This window comes from Fukomys damarensis, unplaced genomic scaffold, assembly GCF_012274545.1.
Source record: "Fukomys damarensis isolate Sample0158 unplaced genomic scaffold, DMR_v1.0_HiC HiC_scaffold_16, whole genome shotgun sequence".
NCBI classification, from domain to species: Eukaryota; Metazoa; Chordata; class Mammalia; order Rodentia; family Bathyergidae; genus Fukomys; species Fukomys damarensis.
This window is the reverse complement of record NW_022900928.1, coordinates 120,289,095-120,315,021: the sequence shown is the minus strand read 5'-3', so window position 1 is coordinate 120,315,021 and position 25,927 is coordinate 120,289,095. Positions and strand designations below refer to the sequence as shown.

Below are 25,927 nucleotides of genomic sequence, written 5' to 3'. Positions count from 1 at the left end.
AAATACATTAATTTTTATGCAACTTAAGTTCTTGTTCTTAGAGTATCCAATTTAGTATTCTACCTAATACAAACTATCAGAGGCTAAGCTACCGATAATTTCCTGGAACTAAAACTCTATGATTATATGCATTGGATGGAGGACTACACCTGTGGCTTCCCTTTACTTCACTGTCTTTAATGTGACAATGCCAAAGTGGAGTTTTGTGGAAATTAGTCCTTTCATCCCCCAAACAATTCCTGAAGGAATCAATTATCTTGTCATGAATCTCTGGTATTAGATTATGAAAAGCCACTTAAAAATAAACAGTGACCTTTGTATTATAATTCCTTTGTTTTGAAGCTTTAAGAATTCATTTATGATTAGTACACATCCACAAACTAGGGGAGAGCCATTAATGAATAGGAAGTCAAATTCATGAACTGTGAAGATTATATTTGGGTGGACAACCACAGCTGTGATATTAGAGTTTTACTTTGTAATTACATCTAACTTCTTGAAAATTAATTTCAACCCATGCCCTCTGCCTTGCTTTTTCTTTTCCAAATCTTTTCTCCCAATTTGTATTTCTTGTTTTGTAGCTAGCACATCCACATTTTCAGTCCCACAATGCTTGGGTCACATCTCAGAAGGAAGTTGAGAAAAGAAGAGAAAGGAGGAAGCACGAAATGCTTCCGCATCTATATGGTGACTTTCTCTTCTCCTGCCAAAGTCGAGTGAGAGAAAGTGGTGCAGCTATGTCAGGAAGTGGAGCAGCCCCTGGGACTAATCCAGAACACCCTGCAAATCATGGAAAGCCTGTGACCATGATGCCACCTCATCACATTCAATTTGGGTGTGATGGACCACATCTTTGGTAATTTTAGTGGTATGAAATTTACTAAATTTTGTTGGATATAAGTTCTCCAAAGGCCCTGAAAACCAGATTTTTCCTCTAGTGTACTCAAACTCATATCCTAGCTAAAACATGTCATCAGAGGCTAATGTACAATTAACTTTTCCTGGAACAAAAACCTGGGATAACATGCACTGGATCTAGGGCTGCTCCTGTGGCTAAGGACTGAAGTGTAGAATTCCCATTACACTGGCCATCACCCTCTTTCTTGACACAAATATGACCTCAAATTTAGTAAATCCTTGAGCAAGTGATCCTAAACTAGTGTAGTGGTAAGCAACATTCAGGGTTGTGCAGCAACTCCAATATACCAGGCAGTTTACACACATGGTTTCCACGCATCCTCAAAATGGACATCATTCCTTTTCCTTGTTAGCAGCGGAGGGCCTATGGTGGAGAAACAGAAAGTAACTTTTAAATAAATTTCTCAACATCAAACGTCTAACAAATGACACAATCTATATTTGACAGTCTAGCATGAGGGAGGATACTTTTCAAGAGTACAGTGTCTGGTATAGAACATTATTTATTTTTATTTTTCTGAGGGTTATAGAGGATCTATATGTGCTGAATACTCTCCTAAGCAATTTTACTTGATAATGTATTTACTTATGCTGATAAGCCTATGATTTGCCCCATTTACAGATAAGAAAATGGAAGCAAAAAGAAGTTGAGCTATTTTCCTACACCGGAAGTAAAGAGTAACTGGGTTTTAAGGTCAAGGGAAGACATAGAAAATGAAGGATCACAGGCACAAGGCTTGCAACCTCATAGGTATGGAACCCAGTGCACTGATGAGCTGCTATTAGCCATCTTCCCCCAAAAGAGAAGAGGTCTAGACACCAGGATGAAAGGCATTCCGCAAACAAAACGGACAGGAACATTTGTGGCCCTTGGGATGAGAGTCACTTTTAACAGTCTGTGGTTGTTTTTAGGGGTATCCTACAATATTTCTTGAGCACTTACAGTTTGCTAGGCACTCTGGTTGGTGTTGTTTAACTTGTGAAATAGAAATCAGCATCATCCTCCTGTTAAAGAGGTTTAGAGTGGCCAGAGCCCCTCACTCAAAGAGATTCAACTCGTTAATAGTGCTCGGGGAAAGGCTGCCAAGTCCTGCTCCTCATACCACTGCAGTTGTTACAGGATCTTCTGAAGATCAGAGATGACTTTCTGGGAAGGGGCCGGGGACTGGAGCACCACTTATGATGGCCTTATTTGCTTTAGATGTTTTTGTTAGATGACTAACATGCGTCTAGGGAAGCCAGGCAATTTTCATAAGCCCTGGCCACCCCAGTACTCCACTCACTTATCCACTTGACACTTTTGCTCATCATCTCCTGTGTGATGAGTCTGGCATCTTTATTTTTTATTCATTAAGTTTATTGGTACATTTTAGGTATAAAATATGATGGAATTCATCATTGGAAATTTGTATCTTTACATGATATATCTACCTTCTTATTTTTTTCTCCATTCCCCTGCCCTACCATCAACCCCTCCATCCCTCCCTGTTACAAATGATGGTTTCCTTTTTTCCTTTTCTCATATTTTTATTCTTTTCCCTTCTTTTCTTCCCCCTACCCCTCCCAGTTCCCCTTCCCCTTTGGACCTTTTCTTCCTATTTCATATTATTTATTATACACTTTGATTCTCATTTACATCACACCAGAGAAACTGTTCGGTATTTATACATGTGTGTCCTATGCAAGGATGAACACTGTCCATAGTTTCTGTCCTGTGTAGCCAGTGACCAGCCCTCCCCTCAGTGTGTTTCTCCACTACTGGCCAACTTTCCTAAGCCTCATCAGGATCAACCACAACCTTCGAATTTGATCTCATCTTCCATCTCAGGACAGGCTGTTACCTTTTGGACACAGTGTAAGATGATTATCTGAAGTCTGTCATCACTATGCTTGGATGGTGGTTAGTCAGCTTTCGGCTAATATAACAAATACCTTACATAATCAACTTTTTTTAAGTGAAAAGGCTTATTTGGGGTCACAGTTTTAGAGATTTCAATCCATAATAAAGTGGACATATTACTTTTAGGCTCTGGTTAGGGTGGCCCATGGCAATAGTGGAGAGTGCCTCATGAGTAAATGATTTTCTTCATGGCCAGGAAACAAAAAAGAGAAACTGATGTCCTGTAATCCTGTTTGATGACATGCCCCCAGTGACTTGAAACTTCCCAGGGGACCCCCTCACCAAACAGGAGACCAAGCCCTTAACACAAAAGGCTTTGGGGGACATGTCAGATGCAAACTGTAGAAGACTCCATAGGTTCTATCTTTGCTAATTTGTGTGATGTGAGGTGGTGGGAGGCATTCCCACCAGGTCCCTGTGAACACAGCTTTGTCTACCACATGATGTGCTAAGGATTAAAGTCTAGAGCTTTCATTTTGCAGACTTCAAACAGAAGTTGTTTGGCAAACTGGATAGAGCATAGATCAAAACTTGTCAGGCTGTTCTAAAAACTAAGAAGGAAAAAGAAAGGGCCAAGACTAGCCAAGCCAATTTTGAAGAGCAATAAAGTGGGCAAATAAGTACGTTATTAGCTGTCAAAATATTCAAGATTTTAAACAATGGGATAAATTGAAAACACCATGGCAGAGAATTGAAATTGTGCCCAGGTACACACATTTGTTGCCCTGAGCAGAGAGTTGCATGCAACACAATTGTGTTCTATAAAAAGAGGACAGTGGATGTTCCAAATTCAAATAATCAGATTGGTGATCTGCCTGAAAAAAAGTAGATACCTATATATGATATTATGAATAAAAGAAAACTCAAATTGACCATAGTTTTTAATGTAACAATCAAAGCTTTAAAACTTTCAGAAGAAAATTTGAGATTATCATGAGTACATGATGCTGAGAAATAAAAAAAAAAATCGTAGACACTAAACTTGCAAACTCTGAAAAGGGAAATTATAAATATATATTGAAATTAAAAACATCTAAGAGCCAGATTAAAAGGTAAAGAAATGGCAAACTGGAAAGTCATTTGCAGTCCACATAAAAGACAAAGGACTAATCAGAACATATAAATAATTTGCACAAATCAGCAAAAAACAACTCCATGGCCCAGTTGAAATTTAGGCAATGACTAGGATAGGTAGCTCATGAAAGTAATATAGAAGAACCTTAAATATAAGAATATATATTCAATTTCACTGACAACATAAAAAAATCATACTCATTAGAATGGTAAAAACTAAAGTTGGAAAATTCCAAGTGCTTCAAAAATGTGTGAAAGCAAAAAATTCCAAGCATCAAAGTAAAAAATTTTCAGCAGAATATAAATTGACATCCCCATTTTGAGAACAATTTATTGATATACAGTGACATGGAGATGCGTACAACCAAACACTCCACAATTTCCTTCTGTGATACATCAACTGTTCCTTCTTAGACATGTATGTATCATAGAGAAATGCTTACAGTGTGCCTGAGGAAATATGGATGTAGATATAGATATGTGCAGTCATGCTTTGCAGTGTTTCGTCTAATAGACAAAAGCTAAGAAAAACATAAATGTCTGTCTATAGAAGAATGGATAAATTATGTTCACAAATAGGATAACTCAAAGTAGTAGAAATAAATGAATAGAATAAATATGTATCTGATGTATTCTCTGGACAGGCTTGGGGGTCAGCAGTCTTGGTTGCACCAGCGGCTCTAAGACTTCCTAGCCATGTTTCCCAGCCCAGCCAAAGTGCATCACCACAATGACCTATGTTCCCTCTTTTCCATAAAAATATATTTCAAAGGGTTGTTCTAAGCATTAAATTAAAATATATATGGCATCAAATCTCTATAACATAAAAATATACATAACATATTAGCATAATATTTGGCACAGGATAGACCTCAATAAAAATCATATTTTTTTATTTCTTCAGGAACTATCTACTTGTGTATTGCCAAGCTTGTAAACATAAATTATCTGGAGTCAAACTATAAGGTTTCATCAACAACTTTAATATCATATGCCACAGAATTGAATGGCACTCTTTTGACAATTTATAGGTAAGAAATACCCAAGCAGCCTGAAGCAGTTATCTTCTGGAAATTCCCTCTACAAAGTATTCTAAAGCAATGATGGCCAATAGAACTTTTATGATGATGGAAATATTTTCTTCAAAATAGAGTAGCTACTAGATTCACGTGGGTTACTGAGCATTCGAAATGTGGCAAATGAGACTGAGAAAGCGAAATTTCATCTTACTTCTTTTTAATTTGTTTAAATTTAAATTTCTTCATATGGCTAGTAGTTACCATACTGGACAATGCAGGTTTAAAGTAATACAATGAATTTTTTGACTAGTCCAAATTAGGCCCCGACTAAAGCAGAGCCTCATATTGGATGCTATGGGAGAAACACAAGGTACTTTTTGCTCTCAGGGGTATAACCCTTCAACGAAAACTAGATGTACTTGAAACCTCGAAATGACAAGAGCAGCAGTGGTTGTGCTAATGAGAGCACAACCCAAGGGTATATGGCAAGTTTTTGTCAGAGCATGCTGGACAGCTGTAATGAAGGAGTGCTCCCAGGCTGTGGCAGGCTGTAATCAGGACTAAGAGTTGAACTCAATTTGTATGAATAGGAAGCAGAGGGAGGACACCTGTGACACCCAGCTCAGCTCAAGGGGTGTGAAGGCTGAAGTTCACTGGGATGCTGGACCTATGCCTGATAAGAAAGATGTGCACAAGTTGAGCTTAAAATAGCTTTCCTTGCTCTGTGCACATGTCCAGCCTTGCTTCTCAGTATTGCTGACCTCTAACTTTCCTTCTAGCAACTATAAGCTACATTTAGTTCACCTGTGTATCACACCTGCATGCCATTCTTTATCAGATTGTCTCATCTGGTACCTTCTGCTCACCTTAAGTCTCATCGTATGACCTCTTCTGACATCCCACTGCCTCCTGGGGCATATAAACATCTCAGCTGCAACTCCAGAAGACTCTATGTGCATTTTTGACATACTTCGTACTACACACTTTTATGGTTATGTCTGTTCTCCCCAGTCATGAATTCCTTAAAAGCCAGAACATCTATTTTTTCACCCCCACCTCTTACTGTACATACATTAAATGAATGACTTTGTCTTACAGGTAATGAGGAAAACCCAAAGAATCTTGCACATAGATATGACTTGATATTTGTGGCATTTTAAAAAGTATGATCTGTTACTAATATTCAAAGTGCATATATCTGCTTAAAACCAAGGATGAGAAATTTTTTAAAAATATGAAGAATATTTTGGAAAATGCTGACATGGTTTTCCATTTATAAATCTTTGTATGGCTTTCTTTAGCATAACCTTGGCCATGGCTTGCATACTTGTTTGTTTGTCAGGCCTTGTTCAAATGCCTCTTTTAAAGCTGAGCCCATAATCTCATTTCTATCATTTATTGGCATCCTTCCTTGCTATATTCTCCTCTATACCACATAGCACCTCCTCGCATGTTTATCTATTATTCATTTGTTTTAGCACCTATTGCCCTCCCTAGAGGAGGGAGGCTCTTTGGAAGGATAGCTCTTCAGAAGTAGGAATTTAGTGTTTCCTTTAATACCACATCCCTAGCACCTAGAATATTATCCGATTGTTATGTGGTATATAGCCTCTGTGTTGGTGTAGGGGGAGGTGTTTAAATTGTTAGAACCAAAACAAAAAGAAATAGCTATTTTCCTGTTTCTGGCACTGAAAATAAGATTTCATAATAAAACAATAAGGCTTGAAGCCAGGCTTTGTTGGGAAATATTTATCTAAAGATTAAAGCAATTTTGCATATCAACCAGTAAATCTGGAGTATTCAGATCTTGAAGTGTGTTTGTAATATATCTAATATGTATCTTCTATTCACAACAAGCAGGCCAGAAGCTTGCTTGCCAGAATAGGAGAATTTTTTATGAAGCAGAGCCAAGTCCATGCAACATTTGAAGGTTTAGGGAGGTAAAGCAATGGCTGAGCCATAAGAATCCCAATTCCCTCTCTCCAGACGCTGACTCAAAGACCAAAAAGTATTTCAGATAAATTGATGAAAAATTCAAGAACAAAGAACTCTAAAACAAATTCTAACACAGATTACCTGGTGAGAGAAGGTGGTGACATCAAAGATGATTAATAAGCCCAACTTTCTGAAGCACTCTTGGTTCTAGAGCAGTATGGGCAGCACCTAGCTTCTCCTGCCGACCCTTTAGGAATGACTGCAAAGTAGTTGGACTGAGATATACTAGGTTTCTCTGGTAGTGAGGGGAAAGGAGGCCGTATGTCAGCATAGTGCCAAGAGTAGAAAGAGTATGTAGCTGAGACACAATGAGGAAGGCAAAAATTCTAGATGGGGCCAAGTTTCAAAGAAAGTATACTGAACCCAACAGAACAAGAGCAAGTACCTCACAGGTTATACTGGCTATGGATGCAGGCAGGGACCAAATAGACAAGAACTCTGCTCAAAGAGCAGAGGCTCTGGAAAATCCTTTGGCTGCCACACAATCACATATACCACTTTTTAGTTTTGTTGAAGGACAAATCATGAAAATGGGAAGACAGAGCCAGGTGTGGTGGGGCACGCCTATAATCCCAGAACTCAGGAGGCTGAGGCAGAAGGATCACTATGAGCTTGAGACCAGCCTGGGCTACAGGTGAGTTCCAGATCAGTATCAACTATACAGTGAGACCCTATCTAAAAAACAACAACAACAACAACAAAAAGAAAATTGGAAGACAGGATTTTTAAGTATAGACTGAGAAACCTAAAGGGGTAGTTTTTATTATTGTACAGACTCGGCTTATCAGGTTGAATTTACCCTCAACTTACCAGGAAGGTACTCACAAGAAAAATCCAGATATTTATAGATGAGATAGAAAAATTGCATCTTCTCTGCACATTTCAGAAGACCATAGTACTGATTGAACAAAACAACTTGTGCATGCATCCAGAGCTCCGTGGAGATGAAACAGAAGCTAGTAGGCAAAATTCAAAAAATTTTCTCAGCATCGAGTTCTTTTTGGCTTTCATCAACCCCCGACCCCCCGCCAGGGTAGACCAGTTGTGAAACACCTGCTCTGCTTCGTACTAATAAGGTACGAAATGATCTTGAGGCAATTTCCTCGGGAATTTTAGACGATCCTACTATAATTCACATTTATATTCCATTATCTAGTTCACCAGCAGCTTCTCTGTATATGATTTTATTTTGTCTTTACGGAACAGCCTGTGGTTGTAACCAAGTTCATTTGATAGTTAAAGCTGAGCTCACAAGCTCTCAAACTTCAAGCTTGTGTGTCTGGCTTCCAAACTGCACATTCCCCGGATTTTGTTGCATGCTATAAGTAGTTGACAGTTCTCGTTTTAGAAACTGGGGACTATTGCCCAATTCCCCACAAAGAGTTTTTCTCCAGTCACCGATCTGGAACCCTCTGGTTCCTGCTGAGTGCCATCAGATGGGCAGGTATCAGCGTGTTTCCTCCCGAGCAGGTGTAGTCAAGTGGATGGCAGCGTTCACTGCCGCTTAATGAGTAACCCCATGCTGCCACAGTTACACGTTCTGGTTTGAATTTTTAATTCCGTCTCATAAAATAGTGCCATAAATCATCCTGTGTTCCATTTGGAGTTGAATTTTCCAAAACCATCTCTAAAGTAATTAAGGAGAAACTACACAGGCCTCTAAATCAGTTCCCCGTGATGTGTAGAAGCAATGCAATTTCTGTAGCTCACTCTCCTTTTCTTCTATCTCTTGCATCCATTCATTCTGGCTGTGACAAACTATCCTCCCCAAGCCTTCATTCACAAAATATTTATGATCCATTTGTGAACCTTTAGCCACTGAGAAATATAATGCTGCATGACAAAAATGAGTTATATATGAAAGTATACAAAGTTTTACTTTAACATAATCCATCCGGCCCCAGATCCACAGATTAATAACCCAAATCTGACTTCAATATGAGATCCAGACCAAACGCAATATCCCAGAATCTTTCGGCTGTACTCAGAGAGTTTGCAACCTAACCTAATTCTCCCATTGCCTACATCTTCAAAATCAAATAAATACATACATATCAAGTAAATCCAAAAGAGATTTCCTCAGCTCCAGGGAGCACTTTTACAGCATATACAAAGCAAACCAATTTGAATGTTTCCCAAACATGCAGGTGCTAAATACTCATGCTTGGCAGGAATAATTATTTGCTGTATTCCCTGGATCTTCTATTTTGCTGAATTTAATTTGTTTTCAATACTTAGAGGGAGTAAAAATATAAAAGTACACCAAAACAGTAGAAAAACTGTGACAGTAAATGAGAGATGTACCACAGAGCTTGTTATGAATATTTTTTAGGCAGCATAAAATTGAAAAATGGGAAAATGATATCTGCCCGGATTATTTCCCTCCCACTCTGCAGCTGATAGAAAAATGCGAAGCTGAAATAACACTGGATGGGATGCTACTGCCTGAAACTATACAGAAGCACAAATCCCAACACCCTGCACATGAGAAACAGTGGGTGACTTCTTCATATATCCTGGGACTATAAAGAAATACATCACGTAGTCCTGGGACCTCAGACGTCACAAGAGCCAGGTGAGACAAGGCACCAGTATGGAAATGCTTGTGATTTATTGAGGCAATAGTTTGAAAACCTGGCTGCACACTGGAAATGCCTGCAGATCTGAAAGCCGTTGATGTCAGCCCAAGACCAACTGAATCAGAATCTTTAGGTGGGACCCTGGTTCTGCTTATTGTGAAACTGACCAGATGAACCTGATGTTTGGTCTGCATTGAGAACCACAGAGGTTGATCCTGTTGATTTAATCATGATTTAAGATTAACTACTGATAGACTCTTGATTTAGATGAAAAGTTGCAAAGCTGAAAGCTTAAGGCTTTATTTAAAATATCACCACATTTAGTTTGGCGTGCATTGTGCTTACAATGTAACTGCTATTTAAAAAACAAAACCAAAAGTGAGTTATTGCATATCAAAATATAGCTTTTAGATTACCATTTAAAATGCAGTTCTGGGCATTCTATGAGGGGACACTGGCTGGACTTAATGATGTCCGCCTTTTCCATAGAGCAGGTCTCTCCAGGGTGTCACAGTCCCTCTTACTGCCTTTTGCGTACCGTACCAAGTTCTACCCAATGTCATCACATGGCTTTAACACTCGGCTTCCTTTCTGAAAACTAGCACAGACTGTACAATTGCTGGCAATCACAGTTCTAAGACCTACTTTTGCAAATAAATAAGTAAAATACAAAAAAGTAGATGCAAACTGCTTCTTGGCTCTATTCTTTCTTAGGCTCTGTCATACTTTCTCAAATCCCCATTTACCTAAGCCAAACCTCCAAGTGAAATTTGTTTTTGTAGATTGGCCTATTAATATTTAATGATGTTTCTCCTTGAATTTTAAACTAGTAATTAAATTGAACTATTCAGAAAGAGCATATTAATTCCAATTTTTAAAATATGGAAAAGAATAAATCTTGCTCAAAACAAGAGCACAGTAAAAAGTGAACATTAATTCTTAGGGTAAGCCAAGGTATCTTTTATTAAATATTTATTTCAGGAATTAGAAAGAGATTGAGACAACAGCTACCAGGAAAACATAAAATATATACTACTAAGAAATGTTTCCATTCTCTATCTTTCTTAGCACCTTGACTGGCACTTCTCAATTTTTGGCTTATTCCACATGTGATTTTACTCCTCAAAGATATGACTTCATGCAAGACAGAGCCCCTGCTTTATTTATTTCTAAGTCTACAGTAGTATCTTACAGAGCACTTTGCATCTCGTTGAACCCAGTGAATATTGGTAAATATATGATGAAATTTCTAAAGTGGTGCCCAGAGATAAACAAATATTCAAGGTTAATAAAAATAAAATAAAACTATTATTCCTATAGGCACACCAAAAGGTACTGACCATGATCTCTGCCTTAAATTCCCTGAGACCCTAACCAAAATAAGTGCAAAACACCAAGAATTTTACTACTGTGGTGATCACAGTCCTGTCAAGGCATGCAGATAGGAAGACACAGTGATTCCATCTCCCCGAGGTATCCATGATGAAAGGAAAATTAAACCCATTGTCTCCTCTACTCTGAGCGCTTCAACCAGGAAACAGAATTTGTTGAGTTATTAAAACCACTTTGCAGATGAGATGTTAGTCTATAAGTTTTCCCAAAATTTATCTAACTGGGTGGAGGCATAGCTCAGAGCTTACATCACTTGGGTTCCACACTAAAGGGTGCATTCAGCAGTTCTGAGGTCCTGAAAGGCCACATTCCCGATAGGCTCCCCGTTTCTTAGCTACTTTCTGCTGTCTGAGATACAGTACCCCATTCCCATTGTGGAAGAACGGCTATTGGCTCGCAGTTTATAGAGGTTTCAGCTGGCTCCAGTGCAGGGCAGCTTGGCAGAGGAGAACTACTTATGACATGGCAGACAAAAAGCAGTGAGAGATCAAAGGAGGAGAGGGGGAGATAGGTTCTTCTGGGACTCGCACCAGTGACTCATTTCATCCAAGCAGGTTCACCTCCCAACATCACCTTTAACTATAAACTCATCAGAAGACTCATCTACCTATGAGTGTCATGCAACTATGAGCCAATCACCTCCCCAAGCCCCACCTATGCATGTATGAAGCTCCGGAAAATACCCTGATATAAACCAAGACATCCTGTGATGTCAAAGCTGCTAGCCTTGTTCCATTTTCAGAATAGAAAGGTAAAGGCAGAACCAAAGTGTGAGGGTCCTGACAGCCTGTCAGGCCAGAGACTGTAATGATTATCCAACCCACCACCTAATTGCCTTGGAGTGAACAAAACGCTATCATAGAAGGTACCCTCTTTATCTCCTTTTTCTTCACTTTCTTAGCAAGCCTCACTTGCTATGTTTCTTGCTGAAAGAGATCTACAATTCTGGCTCCCTGTAAACTATTACTCATTTGCTCAGTAATAATAAAAATCTGGATTAGTCCCCCTGCTGCAGATATTGTGCCAGGCCCTAGGATGTGGTCATGAAGATAAAAAGCTGCTCTCTTAGCCAGCACCAAGTTATAATCAGAGGTGGCAAACCATGAAGGGAAGTAAAGGGTTTGCTCTAAAAAAATACTCTTAATTATGACCTGAGCCATGTTGGAGCCTGTTTCCCAGAAGACACATCCTAGCTGAGGCCCAGGTATGATAAAAAAGTCAAATGTAAAGGAAGATAAAACTGAGTATGATGGTTAACTTACATGGCAGCCTGACTGGGCCATGGTGGGGAGGTGAGGTGTGGATATTTAGTCAAATAGTCTGTGAGGCTGATTTGGAATGACATTAACATTTGTATCAACAGACTGGGAGAAATAAATTGTTCTTTTCTAATGTACATGTTAGTCAATCAGTCAAAGGCCTGAGTAGAACGAAAAGGTCAATCCAGCCACAGATAATAGTAAAAGTACACTCCTGTCCTATTGTTTAAACTGGAACATTGGTCTTTTTCTGCCTTTGGACTCAAAGTAAAACTACAGTGTTATCTGTCCAGATTTCATATTGTAGATCTTGGGACTGCTCAACCTTCATAACTGGGTGAATTAACTCTCTCTCTCTCTCTCTCTCTCTCTCTCTCTCTCTCTCTCTCTCTCTCTCTCTCTCTCTCTCTCTCTCTCTCTCTCTCTCTCTCTCTCTCTCTCTCTCTCTCTCTCTCTCTCTCTCTCTCTCTCTCTCTCTCTCTCTCTCTCTCTCTCTCTCTCTCTCTCTCTCTCTCTCTCTCTCTCTCTCTCTCTCTCTCTCTCTCTCTCTCTCTCTCTCTCTCTCTCTCTCTCTCTCTCTCTCTCTCTCTCTCTCTCTCTCTCTCTCTCTCTCTCTCTCTCTCTCTCTCTCTCTCTCTCTCTCTCTCTCTCTCTCTCTCTCTCTTTTTTTTTCTCTCTTTCTCTCTCTCTCTCTCTCTGTGTGTGTGTGTGTGTGTGTGTGTGTGTGTGTGTTGCTTATCAGCCCCTGATTCTTCTTTTGGTTTTCCTTCTAAGGAAAACCCTAATATACTATATAATGGAGCAAGGGTCAGGAACAACAAAGAGCATTGGATGAATATCAGGTGTAGTCCTGATAGTCCAGGCTTGACAGTCTAGAACGTAAATGGAGAAAGGCAAGTCATCAAGTCATGAACCTGGAAATCTAAGCAGCACAGATCAAGCAGAATGAGATGCAACTCGCCTCTTTCTTTCATGTGATTTTTCCTTCCCAAGGAAAAGAAAGGATTTTTGTTGTAATTTTGTTTTTATTTTTGAGATGAGAAATAATGGGCTAAATAGCAGAGACAGACCACAATGAGGAAATGTCTGGATTTTTAATATTCACATTAATTATTCATCTGGGCCAGGAACAGAAGCATTTATATTACCTTCATTTATTCATTCAACAAATAATACTTATCAAGAGTTTACTGTGGATAAGGCAGTATTCTACATGCTTGAGGGATATTGGTGGACAAAGTCTACCTTCAAACTCATGGTGGGGAGAGAATCACAGACAATGACCAAGTAAGCAGAACCACATGCTCTATGTGCCAGATAGCAATAATTTCTATGGAGAAAATACAACAGTCTAAGAAGTACTGGTTGGGGATGCTTAATATTTCATAGAGGTGTCAGGAAGTTGTTGGTGATGAGGTGAAAGGGAGTCTTTCAAGGAGGGGAACCAGTAAGCTCAACTGCCTTAAAGTGGGAGCATAATGGTTGTGTTCCAGCAGATGTAAGGACGGGAGCATGGCCAAGAAAGTGAGAGGTGGAAAAAAACATGAGACTACAGCTGGAGGTGACTGAGATCCCATCATGAGAATCTTATGGGTTTTTACTCTGGCTTTTGGTTTTTATTCTTAAGGAGACAGGAAGCTCCTACAGGATATCAAATTAAAGGATGACACAATCTAAAATATCTTGATGTTAATAGGGTCACTTTGCTTAATCCATGTGGAAAATAAACTGAACAGGGCCAAGGTTGTAAACAGAGAAGTCAATGGAGGAAGATTTGAGATGATCCATATGAAAGGGGACAGTGGCTGGACACAGAAGGTATTGGTGAAAGTAGTGAGAAGTAGAAAATTCTAGATCAGTGGATGCATGAAAAGATAGATAGACAGACAGACAGACAGACAGACAGATAGAATGATAGAATATACAGACCTCAATATTTATCATTTTAACCACTCATAAGTACAAAATTCAGTAACATTAAATATATGCACAATCCTGTGTAGCCATCCCCACTACCCATACCCCAAACTTTTTCATCACCTCCAACAATAACTTCCTGTTTCTATTTTAGTCTCTGGCAAGCACAATCTACTTTCTGTCTGTGATTTTGGCTGTCCAAGGTACCTCATGTAAGTGGAATCACACTTGCTCTTCTGTGTCTGATTTAATTCACTAAGCAAAATGTTTTCAAGGCCCATCCATTTCACAGTATGCATCAAGAATTAATTCCTTTATGGCTGGGAATGTAGCTCAATGGCACCGCACCTGCCTGGCAAGTGCAAGGTCCTAAGTTCAATACCTGGTACTGAAAAAACAAAGTCAATTCTTTTATATGGCTGATAGTATTCTATTGTGTCTATATGCCACATGTAATTACCCATTTTAATGTTGATGAGCACTTAAATTTTTTCCATGTTTTGGCTATTGTGAATAACAATGCTGTGAACATTGGTGTACAAATATCTGTTTCAGTCTTTGATTTCAATTTAGTTGATACATATCTAGGGGTAACATTGCTCAGTTACACAATAGATCAACATTTAACCTTTGAGAACTATCTACTTTCCACTGTGTATGGATTGTTTTACATTACCATCAGCTATGCATAAATATTTCAATTTCTCCACATTCTCCATATGTGTGTGTGTGTGTGTGTGTGTGTGTGTGTGTATTGCTAATGGATGTTCAATATCAGAGACAGAACCTCAGAATAACAAAAACCTGTGTTACATCGAGGTTTTTTGAGTGGGTTTTTGGAAAAAAGGGGTGGCATTTACTGAGATGGAAGACTATAAAAGGAGCAAGTTTGAAGATAGCATAAAAACAATTTTGTATGTTTAAAGATTTATAGTGCCAATTAATCAACTAAGAGGAAATAACCAGTAGACAACTAAGAGAGTTTGGAATTCAGTGAAGAAGTCTAGAATAGAGGCAATATTTAGAGACAGTCATCTGTCTGCTAGAGATGACCAGGGAAATAAATATAAATAGAAAAGAAAAGTGTTCTATATCAGTCAGTGATCCAAAGGGAATAGATAGCAGGTTGGAATTTAGAGTAAATGGAAGAAAGCTTGTTGATTAAGGCTTTCCAGGGTGCAGGAAGGTGTAAGATAAGGGACACTAGACAGAGAATCTGTTTCCTACCTTCTCCCTACCAACTGTGATTTGCAAACATTGCTGGTGTATTTTAGTTTCTACATGCATCACCCTCACCTTTACCTTCATGTTCATGCAGTGCTCCTTGTAAGTGTGTCTGTACAAACACCTCTTTATGAAGACACAAGTCATATTGGAGAGGAACTTACTCCACTCAAGCATGACTTCATTTTAACTAGCTACATTTACAACAAGCTAATAAAGCTTTAGTTTGAGATGTCAATGGTTAGAATTTTGGGACAGCACAAGTCAACCCATAGCAGAAGTTAATGGTCATGATGGAGTCTCTGCAGGTCATTCACCCAGGGCTCATCCTGAGATGGTCTCACAGCAGGCGTGAGAACATGAAGGTATGCACGGAGCCTGTCCCCTAGCACAAGGCTAAGGGGTATCCTGATATTTCTGGGATATGAAGAGAAAACTCCAATGAGACAGAAAAGAAGGAATCTGAAACAGAAGGAGAATTATGACAGAGCTGTGCACTGAGTGAAGATAGTACTCCCGGGAGGAACTCTGCCAAATGCTGCTGATAAGTGAAGTAAGATGACTTTAACATAATCACTTCATTGAGTTGCTCCTTTGCCATAGGCTTCTTGAAGACACCTAGAAACTGTCAGGTGCCCAGATCTTCACACTGAGAACCATTCATCTGATAGAAACACTTGACTTGAAGTAATACTACCCCAGTATGGGAAGACAGTCCCTTTTGCAGCACTCTGGTTCTCTTCAACTAGATCCCTGGCACCTCTTGGTGAGGTAGGATAATTCACTCTGCACAGCAAGCACATATACAAGCGTGAGATTAACCACTAATCTGTCCACTGCAGTGTGGCTCACTTCCACAATACCTACCACATGAAAAACAAAAGGTTTGATATTAAGGATTGTCGACTGATATATAATTCCAAAGGGTTAATTCAGCATTAACCCTACTTGAGTTTTTTAAATGAATAAAAGCAAGTCATTCAGAACAAAGAGGCATGTTCATGGAGAACTTTTGCTGACCCCAAAGGAAAGAATGCATAACCATTCTGCTTTCCTAGAGTCAGAGAAAAGGGAGGAGGGCTCTGGAAGGAGAACAGCTCTCCCCACTGTTGCTGAATAAAGCTGAGCGGCTAACACTGTCTGAGGTTAGAAGGAGAGAAGTGCATGCTTGGGCAGCACGCAACACAAGGCAGATGGAGAAGTTTCTACTAGACATTGTTTTCTGTGTCTATGAGACCACAGAGAGAGCAGGGCCAGCCTGGGTGGGTAAATGGACTGCATTCTGGCAGTGTGTCATGGGGCCCTGACGCACAAGGCCCAGGCAGATTGGGGTCAATGTTCTGGGCAACAGGCCAAGACTAAAGAGTGTTCAACTGATGCAAAGGGCTACAAACCAAGTCAGTAGGCCGCCTGGGGCAAATACAGACATCGTGGTGTCAGGTCAGAGAGAGTATAGAGACAAGAAGGCCACAGGGCACATACGCTATGTGATCTGGCCCACAGGAGGTCAGTAGGGGAGGGTGGGGTGGATGGCAACAGCAGGAGACCAACTCTAGAGACCCAGGTGTGGAGGTCAGGCACACATCCTCAGGAAATTTCAGATTGCAAAATGGATAGGACAGGAGAGGAACAAGTCTGTAGTAAATGGAAACACATGCTTTGTCAAGGAGGTGACCACTACAGTGGTTCCCTGACCTCGCTTTCTAGTCCTTCTTTGCTGGGAGAAGCATCCAGTTACAGATGGCCTCATCTGAGGCCTACAGGTTGGAGTAGACAAGTGGCAGCCAGCTGAAGAGGGAGGCAGTTTCCTCCAGCCACACTGTTTGCACTTGGGGAAAGCAGAGAGAAGCAATGATTCTGCTCCCTGAATCAACCCAACCCTTCTTTCTGCTTGTATACTACTACTATAACTATTAGTTTATCAAGTGCTTACTGCACAGCATGATATACTTATGCACTACGTCCACTGTCTTCTTTAATACAATGGCAAAGTAATGTTACTATCATTTTACAAATAAAAATACTTGAATCCAAGTATATGAGAAAGATGTCCAAAGTGATACAATGGACAAAAGACAGAGCCAGGATTTGAGCCCAGTTTTGTTACTCCAGACCAGAGCTGGGTTCATGGGCTTCTGACTTGGGCAATCACATGCAGTATGCCTGGTTTAATGTTCTGCTGTCATCACATTGCAAATTTTAAAGATATTTTCACAAAGAGCCCATTTCATTTTTGTCTGGGCCTAGCGATTTATAGAGTGGGGGTTGCTCAAAGCATGTTCTCTTTAGCTATTACCGCTCACTGCATTCCCATTTCCACGCAGTCTCATCCATTTATGTACTTGTGAAGTGTAGGGTGCTGATTTTCCAAAGCAATGGTAGAATCATTGAATTTAGTGTTGATTTTTTTTTTCCTTAGGGGAAAATGGGAGAAGATACTAGGGGAAGAATTTGGCTGGCACCAGATTGGCATAGTTACTTTGAAAAGTTGAAGGCACTGCATAGGTAAGAAAAATATGAGTGAATGTGTAACCGAAGCTTGTCACACCTCAGGATGTGTGGATCTGACCTCCCTACAAAGATGGGAAAATTAATTGCATCCAGCCAATCACCTAGCTGTGTTATGTGCACAACTAGGAATATGTCTTAGGCTTTAAATGGGAAAGCAAGTTAATTCTATCAAAATTACTATGGTTTTCCCCTTCGTTCGTTTGTTTGTTTCCATATCTTCCTTCATTTTCTGCAGCGACATAAACAAAGCTCCCTTCTCACTGGCAGGGTTCCTAAAGTTTCTACAAAAGATAAATTGTTGCCCAAGAAATGACAGTAATCAATACACAGTCCATACAACATATGACATAGGCGGAGAGAATCTTTTCCAACAAAACACTCCATTCTAGCAAAGGTTTTTCCTTAATTTGCACAACATTGACAACACTGACCCAACGCAGACACATTCAAGTTTCCTGGACATAGGAATTCCATAAATGTGTTTAAAACCTCAGTTTTTACACTTACTCTCCGAATTTTGCTGTTAAGTTTGAACTTCACCTTTCACTTTACTCTGAACTTCACCTTCTTAGTCTACTGAGAGGCAGTGCACACGCTCATGATTATTTTGCCTTTTTTCTTGCTTTCTTTTCTCTTTTTCTCTTTCTTTCTCTCTTAATTTCTTTTTTCTTTAATTTCTTTTTCTTTAATTTTTTTCCTCTTAATTGACAGTAATTCCCTTAAAAATATTCAAAATCCTTAATTTTCTTTACTCTTAATTGACATAGTAATTCCCTAAAATATTTTAAATCCTTAACTGACGGATCCCTAAACCAGACTCTATGCCCAACCAGACCCGCTACCCGTATCCACAGGACAGCAATAACAGGAAGCCAGCAGCCCCACCCCACCCCGCTGCACCCACCAGGACTCTAAAATTTTCCACTCTCTAAAATTTTCCAGCAACCACCCCTCCAGTTTTTAACCCCATATTGGACCACCTCTGCAGGCCCCCAGTGTAAATCCTAAAGGTCAGAGCCATCCTTCTCCTGGCCATCTCTGTCCCTAAGGAGGGACATTAATTTGCTGATTTAGGACCCCCTGTCATGCCGATATCCTCTGCTTTTCTCCCTCACAAGTGTTTATCAAAAGGCCTTAGATAATCCTCCCTCTGAGCCAGGCTGTAGAATCACACAGAGGAAATTAAGTATGAGTCTAGGAGCGGGGTCATTTGACAGTTTGCAAGGCAGCTTTTGTGCTTCTTTAGCAAGCCCATTTATGAGTGGTAACATGGGCAGTTTCTTGCTTGAAGCAAAACATTTCTTACCCCCGCCCCCGGAAATCAGTCACAGGCTATAGGTACAGTAACAGAGGAGAATACAGCTCATCAGAAATTCTGGGTTTCTTAGCACTGGCATTTCAGTTCTTACTTTGCTGTCATGCACTAACCAAACACCTTTCTCTGCCTAAACTTGCCAAGAGAGCAGGCTTCTCATTCTTCTTGCACCTCCCTGTTTCCCAAGATATCAAAGGAGGAATTGTAACCATTTGATTGCTTCTGACCAACAGTATTTAATTATTTCCTTAGAGCACACTAGGATATTCCTTTCCCTTGACCAGGACATCAGGCTGTGCAAAGCAAAGACTAGAGGAGAGGTATGAAGTTAAGGCGTGAAGCTACTGATTTAAATTTTTAAAAAGAACTGACCTGTAGGTGGGATATGTGATTCTTATGGTAGGAAAGATTCCATGTGAAGTATCTGCATTCCACAGCTGTCTACATATGCATAACGAAGCAGAAAATAGAGGCATTTATTGAGTTAACTTGTGATCTAAATTTGTTTTCCTGAACCATCCGGTTATGGCAGGAAAATGTGCATCCCTGATAATAAGAAATATTTGCTCTTCTCTATTAGTCAGAAAATCTTGATTTTACTTTTCTTATTTTTATTTAATTATTTTAATAGAATTTAGTTTTCAGAGATGTTTTGGACTCGTAGAAAACTGGAGAAGATAGTTGAGTTCCCATGTATTTCCACATCTGCACACATGCTGCCCCGATTACCATCTCACATTAGTCTAGGACATTAGTTAAAATCGGTGAACAAATATGGGCGTTATCATTTCCTAAAGATTATGATTTATTCTGCTTTTCCAGAGCTTTTGCCAAAAGTTCTTCATTCCAAGATCCTAGCCGAGGAAAGTGTTATACTGCTTTGTCATCTTAGGTCACGATCTTAGATATCTCTCCGCTATGACAGCTCCTCGGAGTTCTCCCAGTTTCCAGTGGCCTTCACAGTTTGGCAGTATGTGGGCCAGGCATATCGTGGGATTCCCCTCTATTGAAATTCCTCTGAGTTGTTCTCATGAGTACACTAGCTGTAAGTTTGAGGAAGAAGACAGCAGAACCAACCTTCCATTTTTATCACATGATACCCAAAGTACACTCTACCAATGTGAGTTAGCACTGTGAATGCCAACCACACTCACCTGATGAGGTGGTAAGTGTCAGGTTTCTCCACTGTGAACTTATTTTTTTGTCCTCCCTTTATGTACTCTACTCTAGAAGTAAGTCTCTAAAGAATGGGGATTTTTATAATTGTACTCCTTGGTTTGGAGTCACAGCATAGACGATTGGGCTCCTGAAATTTTTCTCCTCTCCTCTCACTTATTAATTTGGCCAATGACTTATTAATGCCCATTATAGACTCATGGACACTTATTTTATATTTTGTGTTACAAAGCAATACTTCTTAAATCATTTTGGTCAAATTATTTCATCTTCAGGGCATTGGAAGCTCTTTTGTTTGGTTCTTGTGCCCCCTTGACAGATTCACATTGTGTGTGTGTGTTAACATTTACTTATTTTCTGGTATGAAAAGATGGTCCAGGCCAATCTTATGTTTTTCCCCATCTGTATCATAATCAGCAAATGTTCAAAAGTCCCCTGATTTCTTTTAGTAAAAGACAATACTAGAAATCAGCATCTGTGGACTAGGTATGCTCATTGGTACTAGGTTGTTTTTTCTTTAGACCCTCTAGACTGACAGGGCAAAAACATGTGCTTGTTTATTAGTCTATGCATATACATATATCTACAACTACTTCTACATATCTCCATCTGTAACTACGTTAGTTGTTTTTATCTCCTGTATCATATACATGGAGAAAGTGATTTGCATAGGTCTTTCCATCCTGACAGTAAGCAAATAATACCCTTAAAATCCTGTTTGAGGCAACTCCTTGCACTATACAGTGGCATAGCAATACCTGGCCTTGAGAAGCCTTCAGTGTGGTGGGGAATGCATACATGTGTGCACATAATTTCAAGAAGATGCAACAATTTGACAATCTTGAAGAAAATTTACAAATTACTAAAAAAGCACATAGAAGGATCACTTAGAACCACCTGAGAGTTTATGCCTAAAGTTATCAAATATTTTTAAAAGATGAATAAGGATTTATTAGAAGAAGATTGGAAAGTGTATTTGTGACACAGGGACAGTGTCTGAAAAGGGAAAAAAGATGGACAGAAGAAAGTGCAGACGATTTTATGGTTTTATAGAATGAATTTTGAGGTAGGGAGTGTGATGAGGCTGGAGAGACTGATAGAAGTCAGGTCAGGGGGAAGAGTACTTACATATACATGAGGTTAAGGGGAAACACTTGATTCAAAATGAAGTCTGCATAAACCCAACCCAGTGAGACCATTCTCTGTCCTGAAGAATTGGGATCCGAAGAAGAGCTATGTGGCTAACGATCATAAACCATCTCTAGTGCACTAATTACCAGTAAGTTCTTAGTAGCAATGCCCATGCCACGGAGATGACAAGGACAATGCTGATGGATGATAATGACTTATTTAGCACTGCCTGTGTAGCAAGTGTTATCTCATTTAACCCTCAGAGACAGGCACTGTGATTAATGCCACGTAGCAGGAGAAGGACTGAGACTCAGAGGTTAAATTATGCACCTGGAGTCACACAGCTGGGAGGTGGCTGGTACCACTTCAGGCCATGTCAGCCTGACTCTTCATCACTGCCCACTTAGCCATCCCTTTGACTCAGGAAGCCTTGACCTTCCCAGCACCCATGTTACTGATAATAAATCATCTTCTATAGAAAGAAGGGCTTAGCAAGTTACACATTTTAGTTTTTATTCCTAAGAAAAAAACAATCTGTGGATGGAGGCCTAAGGAAAAAAACTGTAGCTATTTCTAGATTGAAGAACAATGTCTTTTGGAAAGCAGTAATGAAGACAGGAGTCTCTTTTCCCTGAAATAGGTTCACCCTGACCAAATGTCTCTGTAAAATGCTTGAAATGAACCATTTCCTTTCTTCATAATGAGGAGAAATGGGCAGATAAATCAGTTGGGAGTCTGTAACCCAGTCCTCGGAGGTGATGTGTCAACTCGGTCTGTGGCTCCTTATTCACTGAGATTTATGATGGGCCAACAGAGCTGATTATTCATCATGTGTCCCTTCCATGAGTTTTGGGTAAGAACAAGTAATGCTTCCGGGGTTCTGAACAGCAATTTTACTACTTTTGGTGAACAGTATTGGATGAAGCCAAGGAAACATCCAGCAGAGCAGTGAAACACATCCAATAAGCCTCATCCATGCTTCATGGTGTGAAGTAATTGTTAAGGTTTAGATCTAAAATGTCTCCCATAATTTTCATGTGTTTGGAGGTGATTAGGTGTTGGGGTGCTAAGTTCATCAGTGGATTGTCCCACTGGGGAGTTTGTAGCTGACTTGCTGTTAGGAGGTAGGGCTTGGTTAGAATCAGGTCACTGGGGATGAACAACTTTCCTTTGCCATCTCCTCCACAATTCCATTTATGCCTTAGAGCCAGTCGATTTGAGACTGAACACACTGGAAACTGAAACCAAATGTAAGTTGTGGATGTTAGGTACTTTGTCCCAGTGATGGGAAAGACACTAAGAAAGAGATCAAATTTTCACAAAGGTTTTATTCTTACCTGAAAGCTTGTGGCATTCTCCAACCCATTCAGGAACACTAAAGCCACTCTTTTCTTCAGCAAATTGGGTTATTTGGTGAATTCACAAGGATTGGGTTTGAGTTCAATCTCTTTGAACAACCATAAATAGAAAGAAGAATATAAAACACTCTCAGAATGCAGACTATAAACCTAGGTGCAAGGAATGTATACTCACTAATAAAGCTGGTTTTGGCTGGTTGAACATGGGCCTCCTTTGTGATTAATAAAAGAAGAAATGCAATCCCATTGCCTGCACAGTGTAGAGCTGCCTATTTTAGAAAGAAGGCTTATGGGTTTCAAACTCACCTCACATTTATTTATATATATTTTAAGCCCTGCCATGTTCCCCTTTAGAAAAGAATTTAAGATGACTATGACTTATATAATTCCTGTCTAGGCCACCAGGACAAAACATGCCTGCTCCCCTTGACAAGTTCATTCCTACCTCCCAGGGTGGTTACGAATAATGTATGTGAAGGGCTTTGTGCACTAATCATATACAAATGTAAGGAATTTAAATGGCCACTTATCTTACACTCCTGTGTTCTTAGCCACAGTGAGTTACTTACTACAAGGGAGACTTTCAGAGATGTGGGAAAGTAATGCTTCCCTGAATAGTCAATGGGATAACAGGAGAAAGCAGACAAACTATATGTTTCACTGCTTGAACACAAACCAAGCTAGGGAAACCAGTCAGGTTCTCAAATGCTTCTTTGGCTCAAACAGATAAAAGTTTATTTGGTTTTTGTTTTGAATTTTCATATAGCCATAATTAATGGGATGGACCACAAAGCAAGTTCACGGTCAGGAATCTGAGTAAATAAGTTGACTGTCAGAAATGTAGACATAAGTTATGCCACAAATTCTAACCTGACTGGCCCTGATTTAATAAGGCCTCATGGTCACATCCTCCCATGCACTTGGCCTGCAACTGCCTGCTCTAGAGACAAGGCAATTAGTGATAAAGAGAGGATGGGAGAATTACTGCATTCCAAACACATCTGGGGAAGGGAAAAGGTCTTCCACCCCAGGATGTAGCCAGACAGAAGGTTGCCCACTAGAGTGAAAAATGAAAAATGGTATTGATTTATAGACCTGGGGGAAAGTAATTTAGAAAGTTAAGGCAAATCATCCTGCAAAGCCTTTCATTGCCTCATCTCTGAAAGTAAGATGGAAATTTCAGGAGAGAGGCTTCTGGTAGTTTCCACAGAACTTAATTATAAGGGGTTTCATAATTCTGTGTTGGTTGATTGTGAAACTGAGTGGCTTTTTAGTTTTCTAAAATATATAACACACCTGACTCTGCCCTCTGATGTCTTCACCTTCTTTGAAGCCAGCAATAAGTACCAAGTATTCAGAAGGTCCCAAGGACACTTTCATTACTAGTAGTCGAACTTCTCAGAGAAAAACTAGGGCCAAACATTTATTTTGGAGTATATGATTTTAATATTTTGGTTTAGGATGTTATTGTCTGAATTTTTTTCCTTCATGTCAACATATTCTGAAATAGTAATGTTCTGTGGGAGAATTCAGTTATGTCACAAAAGTGGCAGAGCTTTACTTGGCTGTTCTGCAGCTGCATATTTGCTTATATGGTGTTTGAGGCCGCATGAGTCTAAAGAGAGTTGGTGGTGTACATCCACTTCCCTGGTGCTATTAACTAAATATGTGTGTTCCTCAAAATTCACATTTTGAAAGCCTAATTCCCAGTGTGATGGTCATAGAAGGTGGCCTTTTGGAAGCTAATTAGATCATGAGAATGGTGACCTCAGGAGTGAGCTTCTGCCCACAAAAAAGAGACAAATCAGGCTGCCCTCTCATCCCCTTCTGACAAATGAAGCCAATGTAGGAAGATGGACATCTGTGAGCTAGGAAGTGGAACCTCACAGAAACTGAATGCCAGTGCTTTGCTCTTGAATTTCCCAGGCTCAAGTACATAAGAAACAAATTTCTTTTGTTTATGAACCACCCAGTTGATGGAACTTTTTATAGCAGCCTGAATGCACCGGGGAAGAGAAGAATGACTCATCGCTCATTCCTATTACACTGTATTTGTCTCAAGCCATAAACTACATTTAGTTTTTCAGTCTTGCTCTTTTATGCACTCTTGTAAGGAAGGTGCTGCATTGGAACTGGTTCAGAACCTCCAAGTGCCCTCCCCACACTTGGATAAGACATTGGCATTCAAAGATAAGCCCTCCTTCCTGCCCAGGGGCTTCTTCCAAGTGACTACCATCTGAATCACTGAATCTGGTTGCCATTAGGCCTGGTAATATGTCTTCATTTGCCTCTTTACAGCTGATTGTGAGCACCACCACTAGTTTTCATTTAGTCTTTATGCTCTAGTGAAAGGCCAGTCTTTACCAGAGAACACAACTAGTTCTAGTTCTGACTGCATAATAAGTCAGACCCTATAGTAGGTGGGTCATAAGTGAAAAACACGCACTCTCACAAGCTAGAGCAGAAAGGGAAATGCACAGACAAGTAGAACTCCATGGAGAAGCTTGAAAGTATCATTAGGCCGAGCATCACCTGTGGCACTGGTGTTCAGAGGCCACTTTCTTCCATGGTTTTTCTCTGTTTGCTCTGGAAATCAAGCCCATTTTATCTTACATCCTTCTTGATTATGCAGAGAATATGGAAGCATACTGCACCTGAATTTTTCTTCTGATGGTTTCTGCCAATAAACAGGGTGCATTTCAACTCTGTAGACCCCAAATTCAGAATCCTTGTGAAATGATTTTGATGTAACCCAATTTCGCATCAACTCAGAGGTCTAGTTTTATGAGAGGAATGAATATCTATCCATCGGGAACCACAAGCATACAATCAAAGTGTGGTTGTTTCAGGGTTACATTTTTTATTTTGCCCCCCGCCCCAGTGGAACCAACATACTAAAGCTTCTGATTTATTCCTAGAAGAAATGTCAGAGACCCTGAGGTAATCAGACAAGTTTGGGGCAGAATTCCATTTGAAAGTCTCCTCTGTCACTTGGAATAAAGGACTGTACCTTCTCATATTTTGATCATAGAATAACAACTTTCAATCTTTCCATCTTTTCTCTTGAGACAGGATCTATGAAGCCCAAGCTGTTCCTCCAATCGAGGATTCAAAGTGACCCTCTCACCTAACTTCTAAAGCAACTAAGACTTCAGGTGT

At 39.8% G+C, this 25,927-nt stretch overlaps 1 long non-coding RNA gene across 2 annotated transcripts; it reads left to right on the top strand.

Annotated features, from left to right (window-relative positions):
• Positions 1-1,548: 1,548 nt before the first annotated feature.
• On the top strand, positions 1,549-25,927 carry LOC104853700. Of its 2 annotated transcripts, none has more exons than XR_777865.1 (3): positions 1,549-1,669; positions 17,697-17,782; positions 25,841-25,927. It is a non-coding gene; the product is annotated as an uncharacterized LOC104853700 (long non-coding RNA). The 2 variants fall into 2 exon arrangements; XR_002024948.1 differs by lacking the exon at positions 1,549-1,669 and adding an exon at positions 14,205-14,265.